Here is a 22,305-nt window from a genome sequence, read left to right on the forward strand (position 1 = left end):
GTAGGCACTGAATAAGTGCAGATAATTGTTTTACTATCGTGTATTGGTCTTGGAATCAATATAGAAATCTTCCCCTAATATACAGGGAAGATAGCAGTACCAAGTGTATTGCAGATAGTGACTTACTAAATGTGACTGAATATCCCATACAAGTAAAGTTGGAAATTCACCTGCCACTGGGTGGCCTTGGTGTTATAATTTAGATGTAACTCTTGTTGGTGTGGAAAATTATCAAAATTGTTGAATAATTTAGTGTGAGGTGTATTGGTGTGAATCACTAAAGATGAACACTTGGGAGAATTATTTTAATATTTTAACTTTAAATATTATCACATTACAATGGTCACTAATTAGTGGCTCATTTAGATAAAGTTTTTAGAGAAATCAGTGTTTGAATAGTCTCCTGAATATAGCTGGAATATGTAAGCAGTCAGGCTGACCCATGAATATAGGTTAGTTGCTTGTCAATGGCTCACTAGAGGTATATAGGGAAATCCCTGATCATGGGTTCAGCTATTGGTTATGGCTATATTTCATATAGCAGGTTGGAGTTCAAATATAATTGTTGGATTCACTGCACCTCTTATACGGTTTAAATATTAGCTTGTAAATTCTTGTGTATACCTCTTATGGTTTATAAAGTCATACGGTTAGCTAAGATACTATATAACCTTGTATTGGGTATTATTTTCTGAATAACTTCAGGCAGTCCCTATTACAGAGTCTTTCAACGTAAATTATCTGGAAATTATAGTGTGGTCACTAGTCAGTGGCTCTTCAGAGTAAGATGAAGGAATTTTATTTGTAAAAGATAGCTTGTATAGAGTTTGGTATCTTTATAATAAGACAGAGATATATAAGTACTCAAACTAACTTAAGATTATACAAAGGTTGCTTGTCAGTGGCTCACTGAAAAATATAGAAAAATTCCTAGCACAGCAACTTTATTTGGCTCTATTGAGTATAGCTTCTATATAATTCAATTATTAATGTGAAATTCACATAACCCCTTTAAATTATTAGGTATTTACTTATAAGTATATATTCGTTGAGAATATCACACAACTCTTTAAATTATACCTTGCTGACAATGGTGTATTGTAGCAAGCAAGTTTAAGTGTATCAGTTAGATCACTGTATTGATGAATTGTGCTTATATACTTTTAGATTGAATTATCAACAATTTGAAACCTTGTATATATTGTTATTAAGATTTGATTACACTAGTAATCTGAGCTATACACATAAAACGTATTGTATAACTGAAACTTGGTGGGATGATTCACATGACTGGGCAGTTAACTTAGAGGGGTATACATTATTTAGGAGGGACAGGAATAATAAAAGGGGTGGAGGAATCTGCATGTATATTAAACCTACAATAAGGGAAGATATTTATGATACAAGTGACAATGTAGAGACCCTGTGGGTTGAAATAAAGAGTGGGGGGAAAAATCCTAAAAAAATATTACTAGGAACATGCTACAAGCCTCCCAACATTAGTGACCCAGAGGAAACTCAACTACTTATCCAAATAGGTAAGGCTGCTAATAACAGTGCTGTAATTATGGGAGATTTTAACTACCCTGATATAAACTGGGCCAATGAAACTAGTAATTCAGCTAAGGGGGATAGATTTTTAAATGTTCTCAGGGATAACTTCTTGTCACAATTAATAGAGGAGCCAACTAGGAGTAAAGCTATATTGGATTTAGTGCTATCAAACAATACAGATGTAATATCAAACATAGAAGTTAAAGAACATTTGGGTAACAGTGATCATAACATGGTCACATTTGAAATCTCTTTTCATATGCAGTGTTTTAAAGGCTTAACTAAGACTTTTAATTTCAAGAAAGCAAAATTCAACGATTTAAGGAAATCATTAAATAATATAAATTGGGACAATGTATTTTCTAATAAAAATACAGAGGATAAATGGATAATATTTAAAAATTTGTTAAATAAATATACATATCAATACATACCATATGGTTATAAAAATAAAAATAAAAAAAATAAGCCGTTATGGCTAAATAAAAATGTGTTAAAAGAAATTAGGAAAAAACGTAGGGCATTTAAATTATTAAAAGAAAATAGTACAGACTCAGCATACAATATTTATAAGGAATGTAACAAAGCATGCAAAAAAGCAATCAAATTAGCCAAAATTGAAAATGAAAAATTAATTGCCAAGGATTCTAAGTCTAACCCTAAAAGGTTCTTTAAGTACATAAATAGCAAAAAATCTAAGAAGGATAATATAGGTACATTAAAATGTGTGGAGGGTAGCATGATAAATAATGACAGGGAAAAGGCTGAGGTACTAAACCAGTTTTTTTCTTCAGTATACACAAGAGAGGAACCATTGAATGATACTTTGGAACAGAATAGAACATGCCAGTCCATACCACTAACTGGGTTTTGTTTAGAGGATATCAGGAAAAAACTAAAAAAATATTAAGGTAAATAAAACTCCAGGCCCAGATGGAATACACCCAAGGGTGTTAAGTGAACTTAGCACTGTTATAGACAAACCTTTACTCTTAATTTTTCAAGACTCATTATCCTCAGGCATGGTACCCCAGGATTGGCGTAAAGCTGATGTGGTGCCACTCTTCAAAAATGGAAGCAGGGATGATCCAGGAAGCTATAGACCAGTTAGTCTGACATCAATAGTGGGGAAGATATTTGAAGGGATTATAAGGGATTATATTGATGAGCATATTCGTGTAAACAAGATTATGAGTTCTAATCAGCATGGCTTTAGGAGAAATAGATCATGTCAAACAAATCTAATTAGATTCTACGAGGAAGTAAGTAAAAATATAGATAAAGGGGAATCAGTTGATGTGATATACTTAGATTTTGCAAAGGCATTTGATACAGTGCCACATGAGAGATTAATGCACAAAATTAAGGGACTGGGAATAGCTGAAAATGTTAGCTCATGGATAAATAACTGGATAAAAGATAGGGAGCAACGAGTAGCAGTAAATGGATCATACTCAGATTGGACAAAGGTAATCAGTGGCGTCCCCCAGGGATCAGTACTGGGCCCTGTTCTTTTTAATATTTTTATAAATGACTTGGAGCAAGGATTAAATAGCGACATCTCTATTTTTGCAGATGATACTAAGTTAAGTAAGGTCATTAGGTCAGAGCAGGATGAACTCTCTTTGCAAAGGGATTTGCTAAAATTAGAACTATGGGCAAGTGAATGGAAAATGAGATTTAATACGGAAAAATGTAAGGTTCTACATTTTGGAAGTAAAAATAAGCAGGCTATGTATTTTTTAAATGGGACAAGACTTAGCCAAACACAGGAGGAAAGGGATTTGGGAGTAGTAATAGATAACAAGCTAAAGATGAGTGCACAATGCAGGGCAGCGGCTTCAAAGGCTAATAAGATACTAGCATGTATTAAAAGAGGCATTGATTCAAGGGAGGAAAGCATAATTCTGTCATTATATAAAGCCCTGGTAAGACCTCACCTTGAGTTTGGAGTGCAGTTCTGGGGACCGATTGCTAAAAAAGATATTGCAGAACTAGAAAAAGTTCAGAGAAGGGCCACAAAGCTAATAAGGGAATTGGAGAAATGAACCTATGAGGAGAGGCTAGCCAAACTGGGTCTGTTCTCTTTAGAAAAAAGGCGCTTGAGAGGTGACATGATTACTTTATATAAATATATTCAAGGCCCATATACAGAGATGGCAGAAGCTCTTTTTATTCCAAGAAAATTGGTTCTGACAAGAGGTCATAATTTAAGGTTGGAGGAAAGGAGATTTAATCTCCTGCAACGGAAACGTTTTTTCACTGTAAGAGCAATAAAATTGTGGAACTCATTACCAAAGGAGGTAGTGAATGCCAATACCATAGATACATTTAAAAATAGTCTGGATAAATTTCTGTATATAAACAAAATTCATGGATATGATTGCTAGTATTAAATGGGTCACATTTTAATGGGGTTATTTAAGCTTAACTGGAGCTTTTTGTAAGTATTTTAGATTTGTATAGGTTGAACTCGATGGACTTCAGTCTTTTTTCAACCTTATCTACTATGTTACTATATTACTATGTATTGTGATGGTTGTTTTTTAGTTTAAGTAAGAGCAGTGCAAATCACTAGCAGTCAACCGTTGTTACCACACCGGTGTAAATAAGTGAATTGGACTTTGCACATTAACTAAAGGTTATTCATAACGGCCACACTAATATGCTAAAGTAAGACAGACTTTCCACATAGGTCTATGATAGTAACTTGACAAGATATTCAATTCTATATTGTGTCATTAAATAAGTAAACAGTGCACTTTACAATTAGCTGGATATCTGCATCAGAGTTAAAGCAGAATTAGCCCATTGACGCTTAAAGTTTCCCACTATATTAAGTATTTGGGATTCTATTTATGGTTTAGAACCTATCAGGCTCATTATACAAATATAGAATTGTTCTAGAGTTTAAGTACGACTAGTTAATACAATATTTCTGAGGTACAAATTCTTTTGCTACGTTAAAATTCAAATGAGGGTTGAAAGGAGTTCAACACCCTCCCCTAACATGTTTCGCCGTCTTTGTCGCGGCTTTTTCAAAGGTGGCGCGCGCCCGCGCGTTCACGGGTGTTTATCACCTTAGCTCCGCCTTCAAACTCAATCAGCTACCAATCGGAGCAATCCTACTATTTAGGCAGTGTATATAGGTTTAGTTCTTATTCGTATTCGAGGTGCTTATTGGATAAGAGGAAATTGGCACTTTATGCCGAGTAGAAACTGCATATTTTATGTCAATGGAATAGATGTAATTGATATATCCCGAATGTAGAGATTCGAGTGTACAGAACATTTATAATATCGTGTACCATGATTTATAATGATGATACTGCTTAGTGTGTTATTTGGAAATAGCTTACATGAGTAGGTGGGAAATAATGATTAATAAAAATAATCAACATAGTTTATTGTGATCATGATAATGTGATGTAGTGCAGGAAATTAAAGCTACAGGGCTTATTGTGAATGTGTGCAATTCAAAGGAGTGTCATATACAAGGTGGAGTGAAGTTTGTAAAAAATGAGGATATGTGTGGGGTAAAAAAGAAATTATAAATCTAAGTGACATTGTTTATGACTGATTGTAATGAAAAGGTACCCCAAAGGGGGTGTAATGTGAATTGGGGTGAAACAAGGTGTTTAGAGCAGGGATGGAAAATGTGTGGAAATTATCTAGTGCTGGTAAGGGATTGGATGACTAGGTGTGTGGGGAAAATGTGTCAAGGAGATAACAAAAAGGGCTGCTGGAATTAAAATAAATGTAGATAACAAATTGGAGTGACAATTTGGAAGTGAGACGTGGTGTGTAGAGCAGGGATGGAGAATGTGTGTAAATTGCCTAGTGCTGGTAGGGGATGTAAGGGGAAAGTGTCGAGGTGATAACAAGAAGGGCAGATGAGATAAAAATAAATGTGAATAACTGAATAAGTGACAATTAAAAAGGAGTAAAGTGTGAATCAATAATAAGTGACAAAAAATGTGTGTGTAATATAGTATGAATGCATAAAATAATGCTGATAACTTTGGCAGCACTATAGGTTTAAATTATATAAATCCAAAATAACTGGGTGGGGATGTAATTATAAGTGTACAGTGTAGACAAAAATGAGACTGAAAAAATGGAACTAAAAAGATTTTTTGTTATAATTTTAAAAAATTAAATTAAAATACGAAATTTATGCTGGATATATAATGTATATGAATAATGACTATTCCTCCGAGTATAACAGTATACTGCTTAGTATATAAATATTTAGTCAATGCATATACATTCTGTGGAGATGGATCTGAATAGTTATTATTCTTAATAGTGACATGGGGATACAATCTGATAATCAGATATGGTTATGTGATTTCCATTTTGGATGATAATTTCCCCATGTTTCCATTGTAACCTGGAACTTAATTATATTTTAATACTTTGTTCGTTTTTTTAAAAAAGAATACAGCACTGTACGTGCTATATTAGATAAACATAGAGTAATTATTCTGCTCATTAAGGCCTCTGGGGTTTACACAATTCATCAGATAGATCCATCAGGTTTCTATCTTTAATAATGAATTCTCCAAATCACCACCTCTTAAGCCTAATGATAATTTTTGTACACCGTAACAATGTAGCTCTGAGGTTTTTGATTGGTGATGTTTCAAAAAGTGTGAGGCTACGGAAGTGATTTTTCTTTCTTTGATCACATCATTGGGTGCGTTTCGAATATTTCGAAGATGTTCCATAATTCTTGTATGACGTTTTCTGGTCGTCATACCTATATAGGTCAAAGGACACCTGCATTGAAGAGCATAAATGACTCCTGTCGTATTGCAGCTTATATAAGATCGGATTGGATGTTGGTTGCCAAATCTATCAGTGATTGTCTTTTTCTTTTTAATCATATGACTACAAGTGGAGCAGCTTCCACAAGGAAAGGAGCCAGTTTCAGCAACTTTACGTGGGTGACTTCTTTTGACATAGTGGCTTGGACTTAGCATCTCTTTGAGATTTCTGGATCTTCTATACCCTATATCGGCTCTGTCTCCAATGTGGCCCTTCAGTTGTTGGTCTGCTTGTAATATATACCAATGTTTTTGGATTATATCTGCAATTTGATTAGATTGGTCATTATGAGTTAAAATCAACCTTGTTTTGTTATCTGCGGTCTTGTGTTTAACTTTTAATAAGTCTGCTCGTGGAGTTTGGTAGGATCTTCTTTTCGCTTTTTTAATTGATCTTCTACTGTATCCCCTGGATAGTAATCTGTTTTCCAATTCTAGTGCTCTGATTTTGAATGTTTTTTCATCTGAGCAATTGCGTCTTGCCCTTAGGAATTCTCCTATGGGGAGGGACTTAGTAGTGTTGGAAGCATGAGCACTGGTGGCAAATAGTACGTTATTAGTAGCTGTTTTCTTCCTAAAAAGATCTGTGCTCACAGAGCCATCAGATTCTTTGATAATTGACAAATCTAAAAAGGAAATTTGAGTCAAGCTTTTTTCATAGGTTAATCTGATGTTCAGATTATTCTGGTTGAGTGTCTCAAGAAACATATCCAGTTCAGTTGTAGTACCTTCCCATAAGAACATGATGTCGTCAATATATCTAATCCACCATGGGATCTTCTCGATATATTGATTGTTGGTGTCAGTGAATACAATAGTTTGCTCCCACCAGCCTAGAAATAGGTTGGCGTAGGTGGGAGCACATGCCGTACCCATCGCGGTCCCCTGTGTTTGGAGATAGAATTTGCTGTTAAATAGGAAGAAATTCTTTGTCAGAACGAATTGTAAAAGCTCTAATACAAATAGATTATGTTCGTCACTCTCATCATTGGACATATCAAGAAAGTATTTCACAGCTGTTAGTCCTAATTTGTGGTTAATACTGGTATACAGTGATTCCACGTCCGCTGTCACTAGCCAAGTATTTGAAGAAATGTTGATACCTTCTAATTGTTGTAGCACTTCCATGGTGTCTCTTACATATGAGGGGAGTTGTGTCAGGAATTGTCTCAGTCTATGATCTATGTATTGACTCGCTCGTTCTGTCAGATTATCATTTCCCGAAAACTATCGGGCGGCCAGGAGGTTGTTTTTGGTTTTTGTGGATCTTTGGAATGAGGTAGAAGTTGGCAATTTTTGGATGAGATATTGTTAAGAATTTGTGCTCTTTGTTTGTAATTATATTGTCTCTCTTGGCTATATCAATAAGTTTGTTATATTGTTGTTGAAATTGTGCACTTGGGTTTCCCCATAATTCTTTATAACACTCCCGATTTTTTAATTGAGTGATTGCTTCTTTGACATACATTTCCTCAGGCCATATTACCACATTTCCGCCCTTGTCCGCATTCCTGATGATCACATCATCCCACGATTCCATATCTTTTTTTTTTTTTTTCAAAATTCTTTTTTATTGAGAATATGTCGTATAAGTTAAAAATACAAAACACTGGTTCAAACAAGGGAAGTACATAGTGAATAAGAAAAGTAACAGAATCCAATATGCTGTATTGCAAGAAATAAAATAAATGGCGTTCAGCCAATTCACAAGTTATTCTCAAAGCTTATGGTAGTGAAGTAAACTAAATTGTGTCTACAGAACTCTTCAGGAATTGCGTAGCATTGTAGGTACTTGCATAACATTAAACACATTATAAACAGTAGTATGAAAACTCTCTCAAAATTTATAAAGTATATCTAGCTCTTTTCCAAAAATGATACACCTAAGGCCAACTCTACTGCTGTATGTCCGCCCTGGACCTCAATTCTTTATCTCTGATAGATAGTGGTCCCAAAGGGCCTGGGCTTCTATATATGGATCTCTAGTGTTGTTTTTATAGGAGCCAAATTCCTCTAATTCTATTAACTCCGAGACTCTGCCTCTCCACTTCTGGAGATCTGGGGGTGATTGTGCTTTCCATTGTTTAGCTATAATAGATTTCACACCGTTTCTCATTATTTGGAACAATATGTGATGTGCTTTGGATGTCAACTTCCTAAATTTATTGAGTAGAAAGATTAGAGGGTCTAAGGGTAGAGCGCAGTTCAGGACTTTCTCCATTTCCCCAATACAGAGCCTCCATAGCTGGTTAATTGCATTACACCACCACCACATGTGCCCCATGCCGCTGCCTATGTGTCCGCACCTCCAACATCTATCTGGTAGTGAGGGATATAACCTATGTAGGCGTCTAGGGGTAAGGTACCAGTTATGAAGTATTTTGTAGTTAAGTTCTACTAAGTAAGCTGAGGAGGAAGAGGACTTGATGTTTCTAAAAATATCAATTGCAACGTGGGGGAGTATTATAATTCCTAATTCCCTCTCCCAGGACTCAATTGATGGGGGAAGATTACCTGGAGGGGGCTGTGTCAAAATAGAATAAATCCTGGACAGAGTGTGTCTCTTTGGGTGTTGTGCTGTGTATAATTTCTCTAGGTTCGTAAGGGCTCTCAACATGTTATTGCTATTCGTATGAGTCAGTATGTAATGGCGTGTTCGCCTGTAATGAAACCAACCCTGGAACACTGTAAATCCTTGCTCTTGTAGTTTGGTTTTGGGGCAGTAGTTGGTCAAGATCCGTCACATGACGTACTTCTATGTCTTTAGTGTCCTCGTCCAGTCCTTGTACTCCCACTAGGTTAGTGAGTGAAAACTCATTGTTATGTATCAGTGAAGTCAATGGGGAAGGACAAGACGAGAGAAATGGGTTTAATTTATTTGCAATGTTCCACTGTCTCAGTGTCTCTTTGGTTATAGGATTAATAATGTTTTTAACCATAGCATGATGGTTGGGATGCCAGCATATAGCCGAGAGTGGTGTTCCTGGGTTTAAATTTTGTTCTATCTCTACCCATCTTTTCTCTGTTTTATGAACCCTCCAGTCAAGTATGCGTTGTAAAAATATAGCAGTTCTATAAAGTTCTATGTCAGGAACTCCCATCCCTCCCTGGTCCCTAGATCGCAACATTGTCTTTTTGTTGATTCTCGGTTGCTTTCCCCTCCAAATAAAGGAGTGAAAAAGTTGCTGTATCCGAGTAATATATCTGGGTGGAAGTGGTATGGGGAGGGTCTGCATAATGTATAATAATCTTGGAAAGGCATTCATTTTAATAGTATTAATCCTTCTTATCCAAGTCAGTCGCCTAGAGTTCCACGAGGAAAGGTCTCTAATTAGGGCTTCCCGGATCTGGATATAGTTTAATTTATAGATCCTCTCCATGTCTTCCGCTAGCTGAATACCTAGGTATTTTATAGAGCCCAGACACCATCTAAATGGGCAAATTTGCGAGAGTCTGATTTTCATTTGTTCTGGGAGGGAGATTCCAAGGATCTCCGATTTAGTATAGTTGATTAAGAAGTTGGTAAGTTTATTGAACCTATTTAGTTCCTCCAGCAGAGGAGGCAGTGATAGGTCTGGCTTCGTGAGGGAAAACAAGATATCGTCGGCAAATAATGAGAGTTTATATTCCCGCCCTCCAAGAGTTATCCCTGTGATATCTCTATTGAGTCTAATACTTGTAGCTAGGGCTTCCAGCAAGCAGACAAACAATAAGGGGGAAAGGGGGCATCCCTGGCGAGTGCCATTGGTTATCTGGAGGGGTTGTGACAGAATGCCATTTAATGTTATCCTAGCACTAGGTTTCGAGTATAGGGCAAAAATTCGTTGTAACGTTACATCTCCTATTCCAAATGACTTTAGAGTCATCTTGAGGAATAGCCAACTGACGCGGTCGAAGGCCTTCTCCGCATCTGTGGAAAGCCACACCGCGGGAAGGCCCCCAGCTTTAGCGTGCTATATTAAATGCATATTACGGACTGTGTTGTCCTTGGCCTCTCTATTTGGTATAAAACCAACCTGGTCTTGGTGAATTATGGAAGGAAGAATCCGATTTAATCTAGTTGCCAGGATTTTCGCGTAGATTTTAACATCACAGTTTAATAGTGATATTGGTCGGTAGTTGGGTATTTGGTCTGTCGATTTGCCCGGTTTCGGGATGACTGTGATGTGAGCTTGTAAGGCCAAGGGGGGGAAGGGCTTACTGTTATCTATATCCTGAAAATAGGACAACATATGAGGGGCTAGAGTATCTCTGTATGTGGTGTAATAAAAGTTTCCAAACCCATCCGGACCCGGGGCCTTTCCCGCTGGGAAAGATGTTATGGCTTCCTTAACTTCTTTGAGGGTAATGGGCAAGTCGAGCTCTGTCTGTTGCTCTGACGTAATAGAGGGAAGGTGTAATCGGGATAGATAAGTGGATATGTCCTGTTCGGTGGCAGAAAGGCCGTCACCCTCCAGATTATATAACCTTTCGTAGTATTGTTTAAATTGGTCTGCAATGTCTCTTGATGTCGACCAAGTCCCCCCTCCCTGATCTTTTACTGTCATAATGTGACGCTTATTAGTACGTTGTCTCAATAGCCTAGCTAGTAATTTGCCTTGTTTGTTATAGCCCTCATAAAATGTTTTTTTAAGAAATAGTGCTGCTCGTTTGGTTTCTTGACCAAGGAGCAGATTAAGTTGGTCTCTTTTATGTTGTATGCTGGTAAGGAGGGAAGGGTTACCCGGGAATTTTTTATGAATGTCTTGTAGTTTGCCCAAGTCTTCTAGTAGGGAGCTCAAGTGAAGTGTTCTTTGTCTATTCCTAGCTGCTTTTAATGCAATGAGTTCCCCCCTAATTACACACTTGTGTGCTTCCCATAAACAGTGAGTATCTATGTCTGGTGTGCAGTTCACATTAAAATATTTTATTAAAGAGTTAAGGATCTGTGTGTGTATGATTGGGTCTTTCAAAAGAGTCTCATCAAGTTTCCAGGATCTATCAGGTCTCTGTGAGGTAGGCCATTTAAGGGAACAGCTAATCATGGCATGGTCTGACCAAGTTATCGGGGAGATATCTGAATGTTTAACTAGTGCCAGGCTGGTTACATCTATAAAGATGTAGTCTATCCTCGTATAGACTCTATGGGGGTGGGAGTAAAATGTGTAATCCCTTGTAGAGGGATGAGACAGTCTCCATGCATCGTGTACTGCTAGGTCGGCAAGGTGGGATTTAATCGATCTCAATATTTTCTGAGGAACTGAGGAAACCCCCCCTGGAGCAATCTATGTCAGGTTCCATAGCTAAATTGAAGTCACCACCCAATATTAGGCTTCCCTTTGCATTATCTAAGACAGAATTTCTAAGGGTATGAAAGAATTGTAGTGTGGCAGTGTTAGGGGCGTATAGGTTAGCAATCGTGATAACTTTATTATAGAGCTTACCTATCAGTATGATGAACCTCCCATCCCTATCCTTGAGAACCTTCAAAGGGCAAAAAGGAATATTTTTTTTAACAATGATACCCACCCCGTTATGTTTAGTGGAATTCGAAGCTAAATACACTTGCCCAAATTTACGGAGAGATAAAATAGGTTCCTTTCCTCTTTTAAAATGAGTCTCTTGTATTAGTACTATATCGCAATGGAGTCGCCTATATTCCCTGAGCGCCATGGACCTTTTCTGGGGGGAATTCAATCCTTTTACATTATGAGAGACTATCCTAACCTGCTTTGAATCGTCTGTCATTGTGAATGTAGATGGGTGGAGAGTGCAGAATGTAGGTTACAGGAGGCCCAGGGCGTGACATACCTTATACCAGTATCTTTCCTACCGGATGATGTGACTTTAAACCAACTGACATGAGAAAAGAGTAAGCCATTCTGTAGAGCTTCAATATCTATGAAACAAAAAAAACAACAGCCTGCAAGTACATATATAGTTTGAGGATTACTTTTAACCATTCCTGTAGAATTTAGAACTGTAATTTTGAAAACACACAATTTCAATTCTGAGAAAAAACCTTTTCCTAATGTGTAATTGTTTGACAACCGATACACCATTTGCTAGGGGGATAAATGGTGTCAGTTTGCCATCAGAGTTTAACAAATTTAAATTTTCAACTTTTATATAAAACTGGGGATTTAGAAAGTACAACCTATGTGAGAATGTATAATGTAAGTAGTATGGTAGAATATCATAACAGGAGATAAAGTTTGCTTAAATTTTCAAACAGTGGTAAATCTGGATAAAATTATAACTTACCCATCACCAGGGAAGCTCAGGTAGAGCATCATTAATCTATGACACCTAAAAGAACAATCAAGTATTTCTAGACAGAATAAACAATGCCTAAAACAAAGTGGGTTAGGTTAGACACGTCAAATTTGCACTCATAGTCCAAAAGGGATTTACTCATATCCCCTCTTTAGGGGGATTTGGACCAGTTTTAAGTCTTTTTGCTGGGACTTTCGTTGTGGCAAACCTAGCCACTTCTGGACTATAACGTAAGAAAGGTTGTCTGTGACAGACCCTTCGGTCAGGACTGAAAGTGTTAACTTTATTTTTTAACCACAAGTGGCTGGCTCCAGCTACAATCTAATTAATGCTTAGCATTCTATTGTTTGATCACCCCCAGAGAGAAACGCCTAAGTGATAAGGAGAGTCAAGAGTGTCCTGTGGTTGAAGTGTTTAAGTAATATAATCCTATTGTATCATGTCAAGGGCGCTTCTCCCTTTTATCTAATGTACAACATTCTTTCAACCCCCATCGGGGGGGGGGGGTCAAAAACCTGTATAAATCTGTATGCTGCCTTCAAATAAAGTGTTATTCTGTTTAAAACCTGAAAACTGGCTGGGTTGTGAATTGCTGATTCCCTATGCAGGACATTGTTCCCTGGTGTTAACCCTTGGTATCCGGTTGGTACCGTTACAATTGGTGGCAAGCGACGGAATGAACCTTATCGCCCAGAAGAGCAACTACACAAGCCAGTAACCTCAGGAAGAGGGGGATTACTACAATACTGACTAAGATGGAAGGAGTACCAGGGACCGAAGTGAATGGAGATGGATTATTCTAAGCTAAAGAGACAAACGTAAAAGGAACTGCTAGAAGCCAGGGGAAAGATAGGCAGCAGCAAACCCAAGGCTATATTAATTGCTGAGCTGATGGAGGGAGACAGAGCTCGCAGCGCTACGCCTCCAGCAGCCATGGAGGAGACCCTATACCAGAGGGAAATGAGGACCAGGCTGGAATTTTTACCCCAACCTGTACCACGGGATATGCTATCCGTGGTAATGGCAGATGTGCAGGAGTACGTGATGGCACACAGTCCGCGGAATGCATCCTCCCAAGCAGAATCCATTTTGGACGCACTCAGCAACCCAGTAAGACCCAAAATCCCATACCATGCATTTAAAATGTTTTGTGAGGAGAAGGATGAGATTGATGGGTATTTACAGGATTTTGAGAGACTGTGCGAGTTACATGATTTGGAGCAGTCCGTATGGGTGCCGGTGCTAGCAGGCAAGCTAGCCGGTAGGGCAGCGGAAGCGTATCGCGCTGTACCCAGGGAGGACAGCAAGGATTACGCTAAAGTGAAGAGAGCGATCTTGGAAAGATATGCCATTACCTCAGAGGCATACCGGCGCAAGTTTAGAGGCCTGCGCAAGCCAGAAAGAGATTCACATGCAGAGTGGGCCCACAAGCTGGATCAAGCATCTCAGGGGTGGATACAGGCCAGCCAAGCTACCACCATGGAAGAATTGCGACAACTGATGCTGTTGGAGCAATTCTTTAACGGCTTGTCCCCAGAAGCCCAAGAATGGGTGAGAGATCGAAAACCCCTCACCTTAACCGAAGCAGCCAGATTAGCAGACCAGCATTTTGATGCCAGGAGGCACCATGGACTACAGCCTAACAACGGACGGGCTAATATACAATGCCACACCTGCAAGCAGTGGGGACATATGGCACGTGAGTGCACCCAAAATCGGAGCAGACAAGCTTGGAACCAGGTCAGACAGAACCTGGCCCCAAGGGCGGCTGCTCACCATTACCAAACGGAGCCAGCCGCTCATGAGGTGTTGAGCACCCAAGCCGAGGAACCCCTGGGAATTCTGCATGAGGTGATGTCGGTCCAGGGACTTCGGGATTCGGGAGCTACTTTAACCCTGATAGCTCCCCATTTGGTGCCGGATACAGCACCCACTGGCGGATCCGTGGCAGTACGAGGGGCAGGGGGAGCAGTATACCGATTGCCCACTGCTAGAGTGGAGTACAGACCCCCAGTCACCCCAGCAGCTGCCAGTTACCAACCCCCAGCGCACCGCTATACCACACGGCCTCCGGCCACGAACTACCCTCAGAGAGCCCGGTTCAATTCGCGGGGCTACTCACAACCTATTCGGTGCTTTGGATGTAAGCAACTAGGGCACAAAAGACCAGAGTGTCCCCTAAATGCAGCGAATCAAGCACAGTCCTGGAGAAGACCCGCTGGCGGAATCCCACATAATCCTCAGCCTGTGGCCCGCTACGTAGAGGCGCCAGAATGCTGGGGCAGCCTACATGAAGCAGACCCCGTGCAAGCTGCCCACCGGAATAACCGGCAACGGGTTAAAGTGAATGGGAAGGAGGTCAGTTGTCTACGGGATACTGGTGCTACCATGACCTTGCTTCAAGAGAACTTGGTGCCTGAGAAACAGCACACTGGAGACACTGTGGCTGTGAGGGTAGCAGGGGGCACTGTGTTCCGCCTACCTGTTGCCAGGGTACATTTGGATTGGGGAGTGGGGGCTAGACTTGTGAATGTGGGGGTCAAGAAGGACTTACCTGCTGATGTTCTCCTTGGAAATGACTTGGCCCCCCTTGTTTCTGCCTATGCTCCCATGGATCCCGCTAATGTTAACCCTGTGACTACCCAAGCCCAGTCCCTCCGGGAAGAGACGCTTCCATGTTTGGGGTGGGGGCAGTACTGAGCCAAGTTGGAGCAGATGGCGGAGAACACCCCGTAGCTTACTTGAGCCGAAAGTTGTTGCCCCGGACATCCCCAAGCCGATCCGTTGGGATCAGACTGTGTATGCCGGCTTGGTTCTGGGGGAGCATTGTGGCAAACCTAGCCACTTCTGGACTATAACGTAAGAAAGGTTGTCTGTGACAGACCCTTCGGTCAGGACTGAAAGTGTTAACTTTATTTTCTAACCACAAGTGGCTGGCTCCAGCTACAATCTAATTAATGCTTAGCATTCTATTGTTTGATCACCCCCAGAGAGAAACGCCTAAGTGATAAGGAGAGTCAAGAGTGTCCTGTGGTTGAAGTGTTTAAGTAATATAATCCTATTGTATCATGTCAAGGGCGCTTCTCCCTTTTATCTAATGTACAACATTCTTTCAACCCCCATCTGGGGGGGGGGGGGGTCAAAAACCTGTATAAATCTGTATGCTGCCTTCAAATAAAGTGTTATTCTGTTTAAAACCTGAAAACTGGCTGGGTTGTGAATTGCTGATTCCCTATGCAGGACATTGTTCCCTGGTGTTAACCCTTGGTATCCAGTTGGTACCGTTACAAATGCCTAAAACAAAGTGGGTTAGGTTAGACACGTCACATTTGCACTCATAGTCCAAAAGGGATTTACTCATATCCCCTCTTTAGGGGGATTTGGACCAGTTTTAAGTCTTTTTGCTGGGACTTTCGACCAAGTAGGTCGTTGTTCTTTAGGACGGTCTCCCCGCCTGTCTTCCTGTGTTGATGGAATGTCCAGAACTTTTTCCGATGGAACCTCAAATGTAATGTTAAGCTTCTTGGATAGAGTGTCCAGGTCGTTATAGCTTTTGTAAATTATATGGGATCCATCGTGATGGATAATAAGGCTGAATGGGTAGCCCCATCTGTATCTGATATTGTTCTCCTGAAGTTTTGTGGTAATGAAGCGGACCTCTTTCCGCCGCTGAATGGTTTGAGGGCATAAGTCCTGAAAAATCTGTAAGGAATGATTGTGGAAAGATATAGTCTGCCTAGTTCTGGCCGCCTGCCATATTTCTTCTCTTGAGGTGAACTTAAGCAGTCGAAGGATGACATCTCTGGGTGGTGCCGGGGGCTTTTGAGGAGGCCTCAAGGCCCTATGAATCCTTTCAATATCTTCTGAGGCGAGTGGATTAGACCTGGGTAATAAAAACTGAAACAATTCTTTAACATAGGATTTTAGATGTTCTTGGGTGATCTCTTCTGGAATGCCTCTGATTCTTAAATTGTTCCTTCTCCCCCTGTTGTCTAAATCCTCTAGCTTATCTTGCAAGGACTGTATGATGGAGTCCTGTATCGACAGATGCTGTATGTTTGAGCTAACTAAGTTGTTTAGATTATCTTGGCCATCTTCCAGGTATTCAAGTCTAGCCCCCATCTCGTTCAGGTCTTTCTTAAGATCTCTTATTTCTTCCTTAATAAAAGTCTTAAGTGACTCAATATCTGTTTTGGAGGGTAAGCTCGCAATCTGTGTTTGAATAGAAAGCAGCGATTCTCTCTGATTTTCAGAGCACTCTGAGGAGATGCTAGGTGAATTAGTCTCCTGTGTTTGTTGTGATTCTATGATGTGGCCTTCTTGCGCATGAAAAAAGGTGGAGACCGAAGGGGTCAGGGCAGGAGGTTTATTTTGTTTTTCTGGTTTGTTATTATTTTTTCTGGAAGCCATGATGCTGTGAATCAGTATTTCCTCTTGCAAAGCTGAGTTGGGTTTCCCCATAAACTGGGGGCTACTACTCTGATCTGCGTTATCAATAATCTAGTCTCTGGTCACTGGCCAAGTTGAACAGCAGGAAACCTAGGCTGTGTCCGACAGCTAATCATTAATACATATAGGGGAATGGCCTGTGCCCGTATGCTGTTGCCACTTCCTCTATGCAAGTGTTTGGTTTGAGGTGCGCCACGTGGTTAATGGAGAGGCCTGGTCTTTTAATGCTATCCTTGCCCGTTATAATATGGTCTATTCCGGGGGATGATGATAGTATAAGTACGGGAGCTTATATGTTAAGCTTTCAGGGCCTTTGATGTAGTCTCTAGTGTGATTGGCAAGTAGATATGGGTGTTATATAGTATAGGCAGCACTCACGTGGGGGGTCGATTACTTTTGCGGTTTAGAAATATAGCTGCATTGATTTGTGGATCTGGTTATTGATGGTATTAGTCCCGATACCCCACTGGGCTCCTCACTGTCTCAGGTGTATAAATCAAATATATAATTAGGGGTTTCCCCTTTGGTAATGTCCCCGGGTACCTTTGCGTACACGATGAGTAGGCCTCGTAACACCGCTCTCGTTGTAGCTTGACTGCCCCTTAGATCATCCTCCTTCAGGCACTTCTCCCTGTAGAATCAGCTGTGGGTCTGATGTATCGGCAAGCAGTTCCGAGGGGCAGCTTTAAGATCTCCGTCGGGTCTTGTCACGATCTTACTAAGGCGCGCTGTGGCAATATGGCGCCCGCTGTCCTGTGCATCTTCACTTCTGAATGCTAGTAGGCTGTGATTTTTCTGATTCTGCTGCCACAATATTAGCCGGGTATGTCCCACAGTGTCTCTGCTCTCAATTTACAGCTTTTCTGTCCCCAGATTTATTCGTATAAGCACTCTGATGGGCTGACAGCAACGGAGCTCTCTCACTCTGCTGCCATGTTCCAGCACGGCGCAGCTCCGCCCCCCCACGATTCCATATCTTTAAGAGCTTTTCGTTCTTGTAAGGTTAAGTTTTTTGTTTTTGGATGAATATTTAGTGCAGATATAGCGCTACATACAATTTGATTGAAGGTATCGATGCATGAGCTAGTGCTATTGGCTGGAGTGAATTTTGATTTAATTTTTAAAGCAGAACGCCAATCCTGTGTAGATGATGGGAGTTGTTCCGTTAAAAGAGCTTCAAGATTATTAAGAGATTCAAGTTCTTCTTCTGAAAAATCTGTCAGGGCATCACATTGTTTGGAGCCAAAGTGTTTCTTTAAGAGTAGTTTACGTAAGAATAATTGTATATCCTTAATGGTTTCGAATTTATCCAATTGAGAATTAGGGCAGAATGATAAGCCTTTGCATAGAACATTCATGTGATGTTTGGACAATGTACGATTGGATACATTTATCACTCTTAACTCTTCATTCTCATTGCCGAGAATGGACTTGGATGTCTTTTGTAAGGTTTATTTTTCTGTTGTTTGTTCTGACTTTTTTGATTGTTCCTTGTGTGTCTTTTGTTTATACCTCCCACCTCTTCTGGTGGCTCTGAGTCTGTACTTGAATCTTCGTCTAAAAAAGACTTCCTTTTTCTATTGTCTATAACCTTTGATGTTTGAGGAGTAGAGATTCATTTTCCGCTGAAGTTCCTGTATTGTCAGTATTCACATTTTCCTCATTGTCTGTATCTGACACATCGATCAGGGATTTCCCTATATACCTCTAGTGAGCCATTGACAAGCAACTAACCTATATTCATGGGTCAGCCTGACTGCTTACATATTCCAGCTATATTCAGGAGACTATTCAAACACTGATTTCTCTAAAAACTTTATCTAAATGAGCCACTAATTAGTGACCATTGTAATGTGATAATATTTAAAGTTAAAATATTAAAATAATTCTCCCAAGTGTTCATCTTTAGTGATTCACACCAATACACCTCACACTAAATTATTCAACAATTTTGATAATTTTCCACACCAACAAGAGTTACATCTAAATTATAACACCAAGGCCACCCAGTGGCAGGTGAATTTCCAACTTTACTTGTATGGGATATTCAGTCACATTTAGTAAGTCACTATCTGCAATACACTTGGTACTGCTATCTTCCCTGTATATTAGGGGAAGATTTCTATATTGATTCCAAGACCAATACACGATAGTAAAACAATTATCTGCACTTATTCAGTGCCTACCCATCATTGAGGCCGTGAGTTCTGTCCCACAATTTAAGATATTCATTGAGTGGATAATCACACATATTGTTCTTTGGGTACAATTCTTTTGTAATTTTAACAGTGTGTTGTAGTGTGTGTTCTTTATTTTAAACAAACCAATAAAGGTTATATTTTAAATTTTTCACCTTAACACTCCTTCAGACCATGATGTAACACATTAACATATAGGGAGAGTTAAGTGCTATCTACATGCATTCCTTTTTCTTCAACCTCTGAGTTGAATCAACTATTCAAGATCTGATCAATGTTGCCGATAAAAAATGAAATTGGATATATAGATTCAAATAATATATTTATTATGTGACAATAGATAAAAAAACTCTAACAATAAATCTTAAAATTAGCTAATGTAAGTGATGCCGGCATCGATAAAAAACTATTCCCTAAAATGTTAATGGTAATTCATATGACAAAAACCTAGTAATAAACACGTTAAAAAGTGTACATGTATTTGAACACAAATATGAACAAAAAAACATATTTTAAAAATAGAACATGGCTCTTCAGAAACTAAATTATATAACCATTTTAAAGAGAAACATGAAGGGAGTTTAAAGGATTTTAAATATTGGGGTGTAAAACAGATCAATTTGGGGATCAGAGGAGGGAATATTAATAATGTGTTATTGAAAAAAGAAGCCTAAATAACTGATGTCATTATTCCTCACAAGATCAGAACCGTTAAAACAATGTTGCCAAGATTGGATATATCGTATCAAATTAATTAAATACTCGGTCTAAATATAAAAAGACACATTAAGTAATATTAATGCACATATTTGAATTGATAATATTAATATATTTCGTTTAAAAAATGTGATTAAGGTTTTATAATACATATGTTGATCAAATTTCATACCGTATTTCTAATGGTTTAGACACTATTGGCTGGACATTATCCAATGAGAAGAGAGAGAGGGCTATTTAAAATGGCCAACTGATTTAGTAAGCATCTTGATAAAGGCCCCTGGTGGCTGAAACGCGTAGAATTTGCTTACTAACCCTGGACACTTAATATTACTATTTTTAACTTGGTGAGGTATCGTTGGTAGATAGGACAGGTACATTGAGCGGTCACGGCAAATTGTGAGCTGTCTCTGTATGTGTAATCCCTGCCCCAGGACCTACCCATACGAACCCACAGTGCTTGGAAAGTCTAGAACTATTTGGTTCTAATACTGGACAACATCACAAGAACGACGGCACTTTATTGATGGGAATCACCTCCTGAACTTTAACCCGGATTGTGATCTATCAAAGAACATTATTATATCATCCAACCACAAACGCTGAACACCCACTGTGGAGGACGGACCGCAGTAGGGGAGAGCTAACAGACGCTGAACACCCACTGTGTAAGACGGACTGCAGGGCGGGAGAGAGTTTACGGAGAAAACATTTACTTTTTCCAACAAGCCCAACATTTTTGTCCTTTAACTGCCAATCGGTTACAATATTGCAAACGGAGAAACAATTGGTAACAAAATCACTAACGGATAACCTTTACTGCAGAACACTGTTACAAAATACTCCCAAGTCACAGGTTTTTAATATATGTGTCAATATTTTTGTTCATATTTGTGTTCAAATACATGTACACTTTTTAACGTGTTTATTACTAGGTTTTTGTCATATGAATTACCATTAACATTTTAGGGAATAGTTTTTTATCGATGCCGGCATCACTTATATTAGCTAATTTTAAGATTTATTGTTAGAGTTTTTTATCTATTGTCACATAATAAATATATTATTTGAATCTATATATCCAATTTAATTTTTTATCGGCAACATTGATCAGATCTTAATTACCAGTTTGATATCCCCTACTATAGACACTGCTAATTATTAGTGAGATTCTATACACAAAGCTGTTACTCATTTTATACAAATTGCCCTTTTATATGCACTTACTTATAATTTTTTCTCAAACGAGTATTTGTTCAATTCACCAGCTCTCAGCTATTCGTAGCGCTATCCCTCCTACACACTTTTTTTTCTTAATCTACGGGTGCAATTTTTGAGGTTAGTTCACTCTCATTGGGATTAGCTATAGGAGAGTTAAGAGTGTAGTATCTTCTAATCACATTCAATTTACACAGGTTGATTGACACCCCCTGCTAGCAGCCGATTGGCCATGAATCTGCAGGGGCGGCATTTCACCAGCAGTTCACAAGAGCTGCTTGTGCAATGATAAATGCTGACAGTGTATGCTGTCGGCATTTATCGATGTGCAGCAGACATGATACGCTACATCGTATCATGTCCGCTCGCACTTACATAATGCTCTAATAGCCCTAGCCATTAAATGTATAGGCCGCCTTAAAGGGACACTGAACCCAAATTTTTTCTTTCATGATTCAGATAGAGCATGCAGTTTTAAGCAACTTTCTAATGTACTCCAATTACCAAATTTTCTTCATTCTCTTGGTATCTTTATTTGAAAAGCAAGAATGTAAGTTTAGATGCCGGCCCATTTTTGGTAAACAACCTGGGTTATTCTTGCTGATTGGTGTATAAATTCACCCACCAATAAACAAGTGTTGTCCATAGTTCTGAACCAACATTTGGCTGGCTCCTTAGCTTAGATGCCTTCTTTTTTCAAATAAAGATAGCAAGAGAACGAAGAAAATTTAATAATAGGAGTAAATTAGAAAGTTGCTTAAAATTGCATGCTCTATCAGAATCACAAATTTTTTGGGGATCAGTGTCCCTTTAAGCATTGAAGGGACAGCAAACACAGTGTAATAAGACATTTCTGTAGTGTGGCTACAGAATAACATTTCAGCCAAGTCTAAAAGTTTTGGAAACAAATAAATATCCTTTTTGCCACATTTTTCAATAGCCAAACTCCTCCCACCACATGCCTCATTTGGGGGAGCCAATCTGGGATTTAGTTTGCAGACAACAAGGTTAGCCACCATGGACATAATACAGGAACAAAACCCTTTATCCACACTGCTTGGGACTGGAAGAGGTTTGGATTTCAG

Source organism: Bombina bombina, chromosome 5, assembly GCF_027579735.1.
Source record: "Bombina bombina isolate aBomBom1 chromosome 5, aBomBom1.pri, whole genome shotgun sequence".
NCBI classification, from domain to species: Eukaryota; Metazoa; Chordata; class Amphibia; order Anura; family Bombinatoridae; genus Bombina; species Bombina bombina.